Source organism: Physeter macrocephalus, chromosome 11 (genome assembly GCF_002837175.3).
Source record: "Physeter macrocephalus isolate SW-GA chromosome 11, ASM283717v5, whole genome shotgun sequence".
NCBI lineage: Eukaryota > Metazoa > Chordata > Mammalia > Artiodactyla > Physeteridae > Physeter > Physeter macrocephalus.
The window spans coordinates 105,454,531-105,468,846 of record NC_041224.1 but is presented as its reverse complement, the minus strand read 5'-3'; the positions used below and the strand labels follow the sequence as shown (position 1 = coordinate 105,468,846).

At 42.5% G+C, this 14,316-nt stretch overlaps 1 pseudogene; it reads left to right on the top strand.

The window, feature by feature from the left end:
• LOC102986353 (olfactory receptor 4N2-like) overlaps nt 1-753 on the top strand; it is an 8,563-nt pseudogene extending 7,810 nt beyond the window's left edge.
• The last annotated feature ends 13,563 nt before the right edge of the window (nt 754-14,316 follow it).

Genomic DNA, 14,316 nt, shown 5'->3' with positions numbered 1-14,316 from the left:
AGGGAGGCCCGCATACCACAAAAAAAAAAAAAAAAAAAAAAAAATTATCCTGCCACACATCAAAAACCCAATTTAATGGCTTTTCTTATTTGAAGGACTTGGCTCTGAATAACTTTTGACTACTTCAAGAAATAAAATTTACTCTCAGTCAATTCCATCTTGTATAGACATTGAAAAGACTCTGTGACCCTGAGAAAGAACTGGCAGGATTCATTCTTAAATCACAAAAAAATAATGTTGACTTGGAAATATGAAAACACGGTTTTTATTTTACAAGCGATATAGTGACTGTCTTAGTTCAGGCTGCTATAACAAATTACCATATACTGGGTGGCTTAAACAACAAACTTTTATTTCTCACAGTTCTGGAGGCTAGAATTCCAATGTCAAGATAGCAGGAGATTCAGTGTCTGGTGAGAGCCTACTTCCTGGTTCATAGATGTCCATCTTCTTGCTGTGTCCTCACATGGTGGAAGAACAGGAGTGCTCTCTGGGGTCTCTTTTAAGGTCACCACTCCCATTCATGAGGGTTCCACCTTCATGACCTAACTACCTCCCAAATGTCCCACCTCCTAATACCAGCACATTAGGGGTTAGGGTTTCAACTGATGAATTGGGAGGAGAGGGGATATAAACATACAGTCCGTAATAGTGACCATCACAAATCAAGAAATAATAGCTCATGCTTTCCAAATACTTACTAGAGGCCACTTAGATCAACTTATGAAATCCTCACAACAATTCATGAGCTAAATCCCGTAACTATCTTCACTTATATATGAGGAACCTGAGTCACAAGGAAGTTAAGCAGTTGAGCAATGTCACATATCTAGTGAAAGCCTGGGTGCCAAGTCTGTCCACCAACTCTACCTAGTGGTGCTACTCCAAGTAGAGAGCCAGGATGTAAACCCATATTGAACATCAGCACCAGGCAATCAGCAAGATATTGTTGTTGTTGTTCTCTAACAAAGCACTCAAAAGAGATAGACTCTTTCTCCAGGCACAGATGCTCACTATTTCACCAACTGCTCCACTCCATGTTTGCTCAAAATGTTAGAGAATTCTTCCTTGTGATGAGGTGTAATTACCTGCCCACTGGCTTAGAGTCTGCTCTCTGAAGCTGCACAGAGTTAAGTCTGCTCTTACACGACAACCCCTTAAACCTTAAATGCAGATTTCATATGTTGAAAAATTCATGTGTTGAAATTTCTATGTGATGGTATTTGGACATGAAGCCTTTGGGGGTGATTAGGTCATGATGGTGGAGCCCTCATAAATGAGACTAGTGCCCTTATAAAAAGAGGCCAGAGAGCTTTCTCACTGTCTTTCCACTATATGAGGATACAATGAGAAGCCAGGCGTCTGCAACCCTGAAGAGCATCCTCAGCCGAACTTAACTGTGCTGGCACCCTGATCTTTGACTTCCAGCCCCCAGAACTGTGAGAAATAAATTTCTGTTGTTTAAAAGCCACCCAAACTATTTTAAATTCAATATAGAAAAATATCCCCCCAGATTCATTTTATTAAATTTTTATTTTGCAAAGTTTGTTCCTTTGATTTGACATCTTTCTTCTGCAGTAAGATGTCACTGTCAGGTCTTATATTTTAACGAGCAAAACAGAACTCAGCCTTGAATCCTTCAACTGGGAGAACTATTTAGTTTGATTCAGTTTCACTATATAATAAACTCTATAAAGCTTATTAAATACTAATTTAAAAACAAAAGTAAGCATAGTAATTAACCATGTAACCATATAAAAAACTGATGTGAATAGCAAAAACATTGGATACGTACTTATCAAAATGTTAACAGTGATGATTGGTGGGAATATAGGTGATTGTTTTCTCCCTAAAAAATTAAAATTAAAAAAAAAATTATTGGGGCTTCCCTGGTGGCGCAGTGGTTGAGAGCCCGCCTGCAGATGCAGGGCACACGGGTTTGTTCCCCGGTCCGGGAAGATCCCACATGCCGCGGAGCGGCTGGGCCCGTGAGCCATGGCCGCTGAGCCTGCGCGTCCGGAAACTGTGCTCTACAACGGGAGAGGCCACTGCAGTGAGAGGCCCGCGTACCGGAAAAAAAAAAAAAAAAAATTATTATGCTTTTATAATGAGATGAAAATAGACATTTTATTTAAAGGGAGTTTGAATGTTCTGGTAGCTAGAGCTGCCTTGTCGTGGGGAGAATAGGTAATGATTAAATTTTGCCTCAAAGTCTGGATTTAAATAAGGGTTAAATTAAATATATAACGTTAATTTTTAAAAAAGCCGCCCAGTCTATGGTTTTGTTCTAACAGCCTGAACAAAAACAATCTGGTTTCTAATGGGCCGTTGCAAAAAATTGACTAGTTCCTTAATAGAACTGCTGTGAAAGTTGATTTTGATAGAGTGTGTCTGCCACCTACTGTAATTTTTGTGAACGACCAGCCAGCAAGCTTTTATCTAAAAAAAACAAAAACAAAAACTTGGAATAAAACCTCATTAACACTGTTCTAAGAACTGAGAGAAGTGCTGCAAAGAGTACCTCTAGGCCTTGAGATGACCCAAGTATTACAGCTCTTTTCTACCTTATGATCAAAAAGGATAGAGACAATAAAAAAGGTGGTTGGAAGCCAAACCTCACTTTTGTTATTGATAAGCTGATGTTGGCCCATGTTATATGCACAGAGGTATGAGAGCTACATGCTCTGAAGGCTCAACCCCAAATTAGACCCACTTCTAAGGGTTCAAATAGTGCTAAACCACCACAGACCTTCCCAAGTAGAACCCTAAAACTCTTAGCGCCTGGAGGAACAGAGAAGAATCAACACTGCCTGAGGGCAGGAAGGAGAGAGAGAAATGCCCACCTCCTCCCTCCACACTCTCATCCAATGTGGTAAAACATCCTCAGCCCCACAGTGCTGGCTGAACATATGTCCACCCACGAGGAAGGAAATGTCAGGAAGCAAGAAAGACTGGCCTTCGTCCCTCCCATCCTACCACACCCCTGCTGAAAAAAGGTCAGGAAATTGTAAATTGTTGAGAATGAGTAAGTCACAGAAACCGTAAAAGCAGGAAAGACAAAGAACAGAATAAGATCAATTTAAAAAAATTTTTTCACCAACTCAGACAGCCAATAGGTAATAGAATGTTAAAGCTCTTTGTTGCGAGAAGTAAATCAGCTTTACACACATCAAGCACTTAGCACACGCCTATTTCCACCCTTAGGGGGAGAATCTTCCAAAGAGTAGAGTAAACCATGTGCTTCTCCCTCCATTGGCCTCTGACTCTGCTCAGAGTAAAACCTAAGACTGTAAGATGACCTACCAAGCGCCGTGTGATCTGGCCTCTCAGGAGCTCCCACCACATCTCCTGTCACTACACTCCTTGCCCTTCCTCCAGCATGCCAGGCAGGCCCCTCATCAGAGCCTTTTCCCTCTGTTTGGAACGCTCTTCTCCCAGGCAGTTTCATCTCTCACTCCCTCTCTCCTCAAACATCTACCATCTCGTGGGTCTCCATGGTTACAACCCCAATCACCACCACCCCACCTGCTCAGCACTCTATGCCCCCTCCTTACTTCAGTTTTCTCTTTCGCACTTAGCATCACCTGACACTATAGATTTTTTTTTTATGGGTTTTTTTGTTTGTGTCTCTTGTCAGGCACACACACGCGCGGACACACACACGCGGACACACACACACACTTTTTTTGCTTTTTAAACTGCTTCATCAATTTCGTATTATGAGAAGAATATTTTATTCCTATAACTGGGTGAAATTGCCCTGCTGGACAGAAAATTTTACACTGAGACAAAACAATATTCAATTAGAAACTGGTAAGTAGAAACACCAAAAGATTTACAGAAAAAGTAATCACAAAATTACAATGTAGAGCAGAGGCCACATTGTTAACCTCAGGGGAAAATTTAGGATTCAAGGTTTAAGGCAGAAGTCATACATAATGACTGTCAGGCTCAGCAGTTTGGAAGCACACATTTGCTGCTCCCTAGTCTTTCTCCTGATTTCCATCATCTGCCCTATGTATTTGTCTACATCCTCTCCCACTTCACTGTGATCAATATGCCTGTCTGGCATGGCCCATAGAAAATTAGAGACAAGTCACCTAGCCCCGCCCCAGCCTTACATTTCCTCCAGGCTTCTGGCCTAAGCCCCCTCCCAAATGACGTGATTCCTCTCCACTCTGCACGGGGCCCTGGTCCCCTTCTTCATTCTCCTGCTGGGCATTTTCCATGTTGAGTTTTTTTACTTCTTGCTCTTCTTTGGACACCATTGCTCCTGGGCCTATTCTGCTGTTTCCTCCTCCTCCCGATTTTCGATTTTCGACATGGGTGGGTCCGGGACATTTAGATCTGCAGACCTTCTCCCCCTCAGACTCCTACTCTGTGGGGCTGCCCCCACCCAGCAATCCCTCAGGGCCACTGGGAGCAGGGACCAAGGAGGGAGTGAGCAAAGTTAGGGTCTACACACATACACGCACACACACTTTTGAATAAGCTCCAGGAGAACAGAGATTGGTTTATTTTGTCCATGGCTGTATCACCAGGCTCTAGAACACATAGCAGAGCACATAGTAGATGCTCAATAAATGTTTGTGGAATGATGGGCATAATAAATGAACATCTTGCCCAACTTTCTAAAAGTGTGGTTTACGGACTCTTTCTAAGTCACCTGGTTATATAGTATTGTCGACTAAAAAATTATGCACAACCTAAAAGTTGAGAGTTATGTTTTATTCAGCAGGATTTTTAGGACTTCAAGCTCGGGAGGCAGCATCTCAAGTCACCCTGAGAGAACTGCTCCAAGGAGGCAAGTGCAGGAGCCAGGATGTACAGGAGTTTTGCAACAAAGGGCAGGTAGTCTGAACATCAAAAGATTATTGTTAATTAAAGAAAACCAGATATGACATGTTAAGGAATTTAGCGCTTTTCTATATATGGGAAGAGGCAAGAGTCTGGGCTCACTGAAATCATTCCTTTGTTATGCACCTCAGCTAACTGGGGCCAGTATCCTGTGTTTTCTCAGGGCTCACCATGGGAAGTGGCTGCAGTCTGATGGCTATGAGATGGCCAAGAATTCTTTGTTTCCTTCCTGAGTTCCCTCAGGGCTCACAAATTCACCTTGGCCGGTGGCTGCAATCTCTGATGATTGTGACATCCTTTGTTTACTGATAAGGCAGGCAATATTCCATTTCTCAGTATGCTTATGGAAAAATGCTGAGGCCCACTCCAGACCTCCTGAATTAAAATCTCTCAGGTTTTTGGGTCAGGAAATTTTCATCTGCCTGGCACACAAAAGTCTGAGAACAATTAATCCAAGCTTAACGCAGTCATTTCACAGGAAGGGTATGATGGCCAAGATTACAGAACTAGTTTGTAGAAAACAAGGACTACAACTACCATTTCATGCTCTTTCCATTGCAAGTTATTTTCATTTGTAGCATCCAAAATGGTGTTAAGTTCTCCAAAATGGTGTTCAGTTGGAAAATGACACTAGTCTTTGGGGTTCCTACAAGGAGGCCATACAACACTAATTAAAATATTTATTTCTGACAAATTGTTGCAAAATGAAAACAGTAACAAAAAAACATGCAAAACTGTAAAGATTATATACAATTTTCAGGAAAATATAAATTGTAATAGTAGAATTTTATCTTATTCTTTTGACCCCAAATTTTCACCACTACATTTCCCTGCTGTACTAAAGAGTAATAATTCATTTAAGTGATTTTTACTGAGCACCCCTGCTCTGTTCTAGAGCAGCAATAACAAAAAGACAAAGTCCCTGCCCTCATGGAACAGCCAGTGGGGAAACATTTGGGGAAACAGTCAATAAACACAAAGATAAGTATATAATTCAGAGAGTCATTAGTGCTATGAAAGAAAAATGAAGCAAGTTACTGAGATGGAAGGCAACAGGAGCAGGATGGGAAGGGAGAAGGGGTGCTATTTTTTATATCAGGGGTTCAGGAAGGCCTCTCAGAGGGGATAACATGTGAACAGAGACCTGGATGAAGGAAGGAAAGAAGTCAAAGCAAGGTCAAGTGCCCTGAATCAGAAGATTCATATTCAGGTGATTTATTTAAAAAATGTTCCCCAAGTGTTTGTATGGAGAAAAGAGAACCCTTGTGCACTGTTGATGGGAATGTAAATTGGTGCAACAACTATAAAAAAACATTATGGAGGTTCCTCAAAAATTTTAAAGTAGAACTGTCATATGATCCAGGATTCCACTTCTGAGTATTTATCTGAAGGAAATGAAATCACTTATCTTGAAAAGATATCTGCACCCCACGTTCATTGCAACATTATTTACAATATCCAAGACATAGAAACAACCTAAGTGTTCATCAACAGATGAATGGATAAAGAAAATGTGGTATGTATGTATACAATGGAATATCATGAAGCCATTAAAGAGAAGGAAATCTTGCCATTTGCAGCAACATGGTTAGACCCAGAGGGCATTATGCTAAGTGAAATAAGTCAGACTGAGAAAGACAAATACTGTAGGATTTCACTTGTATGTGGAATCTAAAAAAAAAACACCAAACTCATAGATACAGAGAACAGATTGGTGGTTTCCAGAGGCAGGGCGTGGGAGGGTTGGAAAATGGATGAAGGTGGTCAAAAGGTACAAACTTCCAGTTATAAGATAAATAGGTGCTGGGGGTGTGAAGTACAACATGGTGACTATAGTTAATAATGCTGCGTTTAATATTTGAAAGTTGCTGAGATAGATCTTAAAAGTTCTCATCACATACACACACAAAACTGTAACTATGTGAGGTGAAGGATGTTAACTAGACTTATTGTGCTGATAATTTCACACCATATGCAAACATCAAATTATTATGTTGCACTCCTGAACTAATACAATGTTATATGTAAATTATACCTCAATTTAAAAATCATTATGTACATCTAAAACTAATACAATGTTATATGTCAATTATATCTTTATTAAAAATTAAATTTTAAAATGGCTCATGGGAACAATATTTCCTGAGTTCTTGCAAAAAAAAAAAAAAAAGAAGAAGAAGAAGGAGAAGAAAGAAAAAAGAAAAAAAGAAAGAAAATGATCCCAAGAGAAACTAGTAAGGGAGTTGGGGAAGCAGGATAGGGAGGGAAGAAAGACAGGAAAGGGTGCGATCTCATGGACCTCAGCCAGATCCTTCAGGGGACCTCTGGAATGTAGATTATTGCTCAGAGTTTAGAGTTTATCCCAACTGGAGTCAAAGAAGCTGGGTTTTCATACTTCTGCAGCAGTTGAGGACTGGGCAGGTTGGTGCAGGAGGAATGTAAACTACCGGTCAATTCCTTTTGCCTTTGCCTAAGCAAAGCAGCTCTAATACTGATTTCATTTCCTTAGGCTATATACCCAGAAGTTACACTAAGTGACATAAGCTAGACACAGAAAGGCAAATACTGGATGATCTCACTTACATGTGGAATCTAAAAAATTGAACTCACTGAATAATCAGAAAAGAGGGCAGTGGTTGCCAGGGACTGGGAGCTGAGGGAGACGGAGAGATGCTGGTCAAAGGGTACAGATTTTCACTTATAAAATGATTAAGTTCTGGGGATATAACATACAGCATGGTGAATGTAGTTAATAACACTGTATTGCATGCTTGACATTTTCTGAGAAAGTAGATCTTAAGTGTTCTCACCACCAAAAAAAATGCTAACTTTGTGAGGTGATGGATGTGTTAATTAACTTGATTGTGGTAATCATTTCACTATATATATATATAAAATCATCATGTTGTTTAATTGTGAACAACAAAAAGAATATATTTTTGTGCATTTCTGAATTGTTTAAATTAAAATGAAAAGATTTTTTTAAATCATCTTGGGACTTCCCTGGTGGCGCAGTGGTTAAGAATCCACCTGCCAATGCAGGGGACACGGGTTCGAGCCCTGGTCTGAGAAGATCCCACGTGCCGTGGAGCAACTAAGCCCGTGCACCACAACTACTGAGCCTGCACTCTAGAGCCCACGAGCCACAACTACTGAGCCCTCATGCCACAACTACTGAAGCCCATGCGCCTAGAGCCCATGTTCCGCAACAAGAGAAACCACAGCAATGAGAAGCCCACGCAACACAACGAAGAGTAGCCTCTGCTTGCCACAACTAAAGAAAGCCCACACACAGCAACGAAGACCTAACACAGCCAAAAACAAACAAATAAATAAATAAATAAAAATAAATAAATAATAATTTTTAAAAATCATCATGTATATCCTAAATATATAGGATTTTTTTTTTTTTTTTTTTTTTGCGGTACGCGGGCCTCACACTGTTGTGGCCTCTCCCATTGTGGAGCACAGGCTCCGGATGCGCAGGCTCAGCAGCCATGGCTCACGGGCCCAGCCACTCCGCGGCACGTGGGATCTTCCCGGACCGGGGCACAAACCGGTGTCCACTGCATCGGCAGGCAGACTCTCAACCACTGCGCCACCAGGGAAGCCCTAGGATTTTTATTAGTCAGTTATACCTCAAAAAAAGCAATTCTAATCACCCAAAGATAGTCCTCCTAAGAGAGTTATAGGTGTTGGCCATTAAAAAGCAGGCAGAAATCATTTACCAAAGAGTCCCAGAGGATCTAGGCAGAGCACTGACAGGGTCCAATACAGCGTGTTCAGGAACTGAAAGGCTAGGGGAGGGGGAAATGGTTGGAAATAGGATTCTGATACTGGTTTTGAAGCCAAATCCAGCCTCTGTACCCCGACACCAAATTATATCTTGGAGACAGAGTTTCGGGCGAAGTAGAAAAGAATAGCTTTATTGCTCTTCCAGGCGAGGGGGCCACAGTGGGCTAATGCCCTCAAAACTGTGTGTCCCCACTTGGACAGGGTAGTGAGAAGATTTATAGTAATGGTTGAAAGAGGGCGTGATCACTTTGTGGACGTTCTTCTGATTTTGTTGATGGTGAGGTAAGTGGGAGTCAGCATCATCAACCTTCTGGTTCCAGCCGGTCTGGGGTCTACGTCCTGGTGGGCAGCATACCATCGTTAATCATTAACCAGGACCTTGCCCCAAGGCTGCATTATTGTTTCTCTTGACTGTTTCTCCCTTGTCTCACATCCCCTCCCTTCTCTAATTAACAACTGCTTGAATCTGCCCATTGGAACTCAGGGAAGGTCATGGTGGCTGAATGAAGCCTATTTCCTGTAATCACAGAAATGGGGGACACAGAAAAAAGGCTTTTGTGCCCAGGAGCCCCATAGGGCCCTGCCAGTATTAGTTCCCAGTAGTTCAGAACACCATTTTATTTTTTTCATTAAATAAACATGTATTGAGTACCTATGATGTGCCAAATGCTGTGCCAGCCCTGAGGATACAGTGGTGGACAATGGAGACACAGTTACTGTGTCCTTTGGCACTTATAATCTGACCATGAATAGAAACATTAATTTCAAATACTACAGGATACAAAACAGGAGAACATAAACCAATTTGGGAGTCAGAGAAGCCCTCTCTGAGAAAGTATCTAAACTGAAAGTGAATAAGATGTAGTCAGGCACGGCTGGGCTGGGGGAAGGTAAGGAGGGGGTGTTTCAGGAGGTGGAACCACATGTTCAAAGGCCAGGAGGCACGAAGAGTGTGGTGAGTTCAAGGAACTGAAAGAAATCTGGCATGACTGGGGCAGAAAGAGTGACGGCAGCAGGTGAAGATGGGGATGAAAGGAGTGATCAGATTGAGGAGTAGCTAGTGGGCCAAGTTGAAGATGATATACTGTAATCCAAGGACAATGACGGGATTTAAATAGGACTTGGTGGTTAATTGGATGTGGAAGTGGTGATTGGCAATGCTGGATTTACAATACACGTTTCTAAGAAAAACTAAGAATGTAGGAGGGAAAACAAGTTTTGGGGAAAGTGTTTTGCCACTTTGCTCTGTTTTAAAATATTAGTAGTTTAAGATGCTTATTTTGCTATTTCAAAAACATCTGAAATCTGAGTGTTATGTAAAGTGAGATCCCATTTTTGTTTCTCATATATATGTATATATAATATATATATATATAAAAGAATGTGTACAAAATTGTAACTTGTTCCTCTAGACAGTAGGATTACAGAAGGTTTTCACTCCCTACTTTGCGTATTTCTGTATTGCTTGAATTTTTATGAGCATACATTTTTAAAATAATGATTAAAATGTTGCCTATAATAATGTGCAAAGATGAAAGAAAAGGAAAATAAATGAGGGCTCTTTTTACAGATGAATGCTAGATAGAAAATATATAGGACTTTACTAGATAGAAAATATATGGTTAAGACTCTGCGCTTCCACTGCAGGGGGCACAGGTTCAATCCCTGGTCAGGGAAGATCCCACATGCCATGTGGTGTGGCCAAAAAAAAAAGAAAATATAGAAGAAATTACTGAATTAAGAAATCACCCTTTTGCCATCAGTGTGATAATTGATTCAGGTGGGAATCATCAATGGATGCTAAAATCATTAGGAAAGATTGGTAGGAAACATGATGCCTACGGTAGGTTTTGTGTGTGTGTGTGTGGTACATGGCCCTCTTACTGTTGTGGCCTCTCCCATTGTGGAGCACAGGCTCCGGACGTGCAGGCTTAGCGGCCATGGCTCATGGGCCCAGCCGCTCTGCAGCATGTGGGATCTTCCCGGACCGGGGCACGAACCTGTGTCCCCTGCATCGGCAGGCGGACTCTCAACCACTGTGCCACCAGGGAAGCCCCCATGGTAGATTGATTGCAAAGAACTGTCCAGAGGCGAGGGGCGGGGGGTGCCTTCAAGATGACGGAGGAGTAAGACATGGAGATCACCTTCCTCCCCACAAGGACATCTGAAATACATCTACATGTGGAAGAACTCCTACAGAACACCTGCTGAACACTGGCGGAAGACCTCAGACTTCCGAAAAGGCAAAAAACTCCCCATGTACCTGGGTAGGGGAAAAGAAAAAACAGAGACAAAAGAATAGGGATGGGACCTGCACCTCAGGGAGGGAGCTGTGAAGGAGGAAGATTCCACACACTAGGAAGCCCCTTCACTAGCAGAGAAGGGGTATGGGCATGGGGGAAGCTTCAGAGCCACAGAGGAGAGTGCAACAACAGGGGTGTGGGGGGCAAAGCGGAGGATCGGTGCCGACCAACACTCACCAACCGGAGAGGCTTGTCTGCTCACCCGCCGGGAAGGGTGGGGGCTGGGAGCTCATGTTCAAAGGCCAGGAGGCACGAAGAGTGTGGTGAGTTCAAGGAACTGAAAGAAATCTGGCATGACTGGGGCAGAAAGAGTGACGGCAGCAGGTGAAGATGGGGATGAAAGGAGTGATCAGATTGAGGAGTAGCTAGTGGGCCAAGTTGAAGATGATATACTGTAATCCAAGGACAATGACGGGATTTAAATAGGACTTGGTGGTTAATTGGATGTGGAAGTGGTGATTGGCAATGCTGGATTTACAATACACGTTTCTAAGAAAAACTAAGAATGTAGGAGGGAAAACAAGTTTTGGGGAAAGTGTTTTGCCACTTTGCTCTGTTTTAAAATATTAGTAGTTTAAGATGCTTATTTTGCTATTTCAAAAACATCTGAAATCTGAGTGTTATGTAAAGTGAGATCCCATTTTTGTTTCTCATATATATGTATATATAATATATATATATATAAAAGAATGTGTACAAAATTGTAACTTGTTCCTCTAGACAGTAGGATTACAGAAGGTTTTCACTCCCTACTTTGCGTATTTCTGTATTGCTTGAATTTTTATGAGCATACATTTTTAAAATAATGATTAAAATGTTGCCTATAATAATGTGCAAAGATGAAAGAAAAGGAAAATAAATGAGGGCTCTTTTTACAGATGAATGCTAGATAGAAAATATATAGGACTTTACTAGATAGAAAATATATGGTTAAGACTCTGCGCTTCCACTGCAGGGGGCACAGGTTCAATCCCTGGTCAGGGAAGATCCCACATGCCATGTGGTGTGGCCAAAAAAAAAAGAAAATATAGAAGAAATTACTGAATTAAGAAATCACCCTTTTGCCATCAGTGTGATAATTGATTCAGGTGGGAATCATCAATGGATGCTACAATCATTAGGAAAGATTGGTAGGAAACATGATGCCTACGGTAGGTTTTGTGTGTGTGTGTGTGGTACATGGCCCTCTTACTGTTGTGGCCTCTCCCATTGTGGAGCACAGGCTCCGGACGTGCAGGCTTAGCGGCCATGGCTCATGGGCCCAGCCGCTCTGCAGCATGTGGGATCTTCCCGGACCGGGGCACGAACCTGTGTCCCCTGCATCGGCAGGCGGACTCTCAACCACTGTGCCACCAGGGAAGCCCCCATGGTAGATTGATTGCAAAGAACTGTCCAGAGGCGAGGGGCGGGGGGTGCCTTCAAGATGACGGAGGAGTAAGACATGGAGATCACCTTCCTCCCCACAAGGACATCTGAAATACATCTACATGTGGAAGAACTCCTACAGAACACCTGCTGAACACTGGCGGAAGACCTCAGACTTCCGAAAAGGCAAAAAACTCCCCATGTACCTGGGTAGGGGAAAAGAAAAAACAGAGACAAAAGAATAGGGATGGGACCTGCACCTCAGGGAGGGAGCTGTGAAGGAGGAAGATTCCACACACTAGGAAGCCCCTTCACTAGCAGAGAAGGGGTATGGGCATGGGGGAAGCTTCAGAGCCACAGAGGAGAGTGCAACAACAGGGGTGTGGGGGGCAAAGCGGAGGATCGGTGCCGACCAACACTCACCAACCGGAGAGGCTTGTCTGCTCACCCGCCGGGAAGGGTGGGGGCTGGGAGCTGAGGCTCAGGCTTCAGAGGTTAGATCCCAGGGAGAGGACTGGGGTTGGCTGCGTGAACATAGCCTGAAGGGGGCTAGTGCGCCACAGCTAGCTGGGAGGGAGTCCAGGAAAAAGTCTGGAACTGCCTAAGAGGCAAGAGACCATTGTTTCAGGGTGCAAGAGGAGAGGGGACTCAGAGCACCGCCTAAACGAGCTCCAGAGATGGGTGTGAGTGGCGGCTATCAGCATGGACACCAGAGACAGGCATGAGACACTAAGGCTGCTGCAGCAGCCACCAAGAAGCCTGTGTGCAAGCACAGGTCACTATCCACATGCCTCAGAAGAAGCGGATTAAGTCCCCACAATCAACTTGATGAACCTGCATCTTTGGAATACCTGAATAGACAACGAATCATCCCAAAATTGAGGTGGTGTACTTTGGGAGCAACTGTAGACTTGGGGTTTGCTTTCTGCATCTAATTTGTATCTGGTTTTATGTTTATTTTAGTTTAGTATTTAGAGCTTATTATCATTGGTAGATTTGTTTATTGACTTGGTTGTCTCTTCCTTTTATTTATATATATATATATATATATTTATTTTCCTTTTTCTCTTTTTGTGAGTGTGTATGTGTATGCTTCTTTGCATGATTTTGTCTATATAGCTTTGTTATTGCCATTTGTCCTAGGGTTTGGACTGTCCGTTTTTCTCGTTTCTTTGTTTGTTTGTTTTAGTATAGTTTTTAATGCTTCTTATCATTGGTGGATTTGTTTTTTGGTTTGGTTGCTCTCTTCTTTCTTTCTCTCTTTCTTTCTTTTATTATTTTTAAAATTTTTTATTTTTAATAATTTTTTCCATTTTAATAACTTTTATTTTATTTATTTTTTCTTTCTCTCTTTTTTCTCCCTTTTCTTCTGAGCCGTGTGGCTGACAGGGTCTTGGTGCTCTTGCCGGGTGTCACGCCTGAGCCTCTGAGGTGGGAGAGCCAATTTCAGGATATTGGTCCACCAGAGACCTCCCGGCCCCATGTAATATCAAATGGTGAAAGCTCTCCCAGAGATCTCAATCTCAACACTAAGACCCAGCTCCACTCAATGACCAGCAAGCTACAGTGCTGGACACCTATGCCAAACAACTAGCAAGACAGGAACACAACCCCACGCATTAGCAGAAAGGCTGCCTAAAATCATAATAAGGTCACAGACACCCCAAAACACACCACCAGACACAGTCCTGCCCACCAGAAAGACAAGATCCAGCCTCATCCACCAGAACACAGGCACCAGTCCCCTGTACCAGGAAGCCTACACAACCCACTGAACCAACCTTACCCACTGGGAGCAGACACCAAAAACAATGGGAACTATGAACCTGCTGCCTGCAAAAGGAGATGCCAAATACAGTATGTTAAGCAAAATGAGAAGACAGAGAAATAAACAGCAGATGAAGGAGCAAGTAAAAACCCACCAGACTAAACAAATGAAGAGGAAGTAGGCAGTCTATATGAAAAAGAATTCAAAGTAATGATAGTAAAGATGATC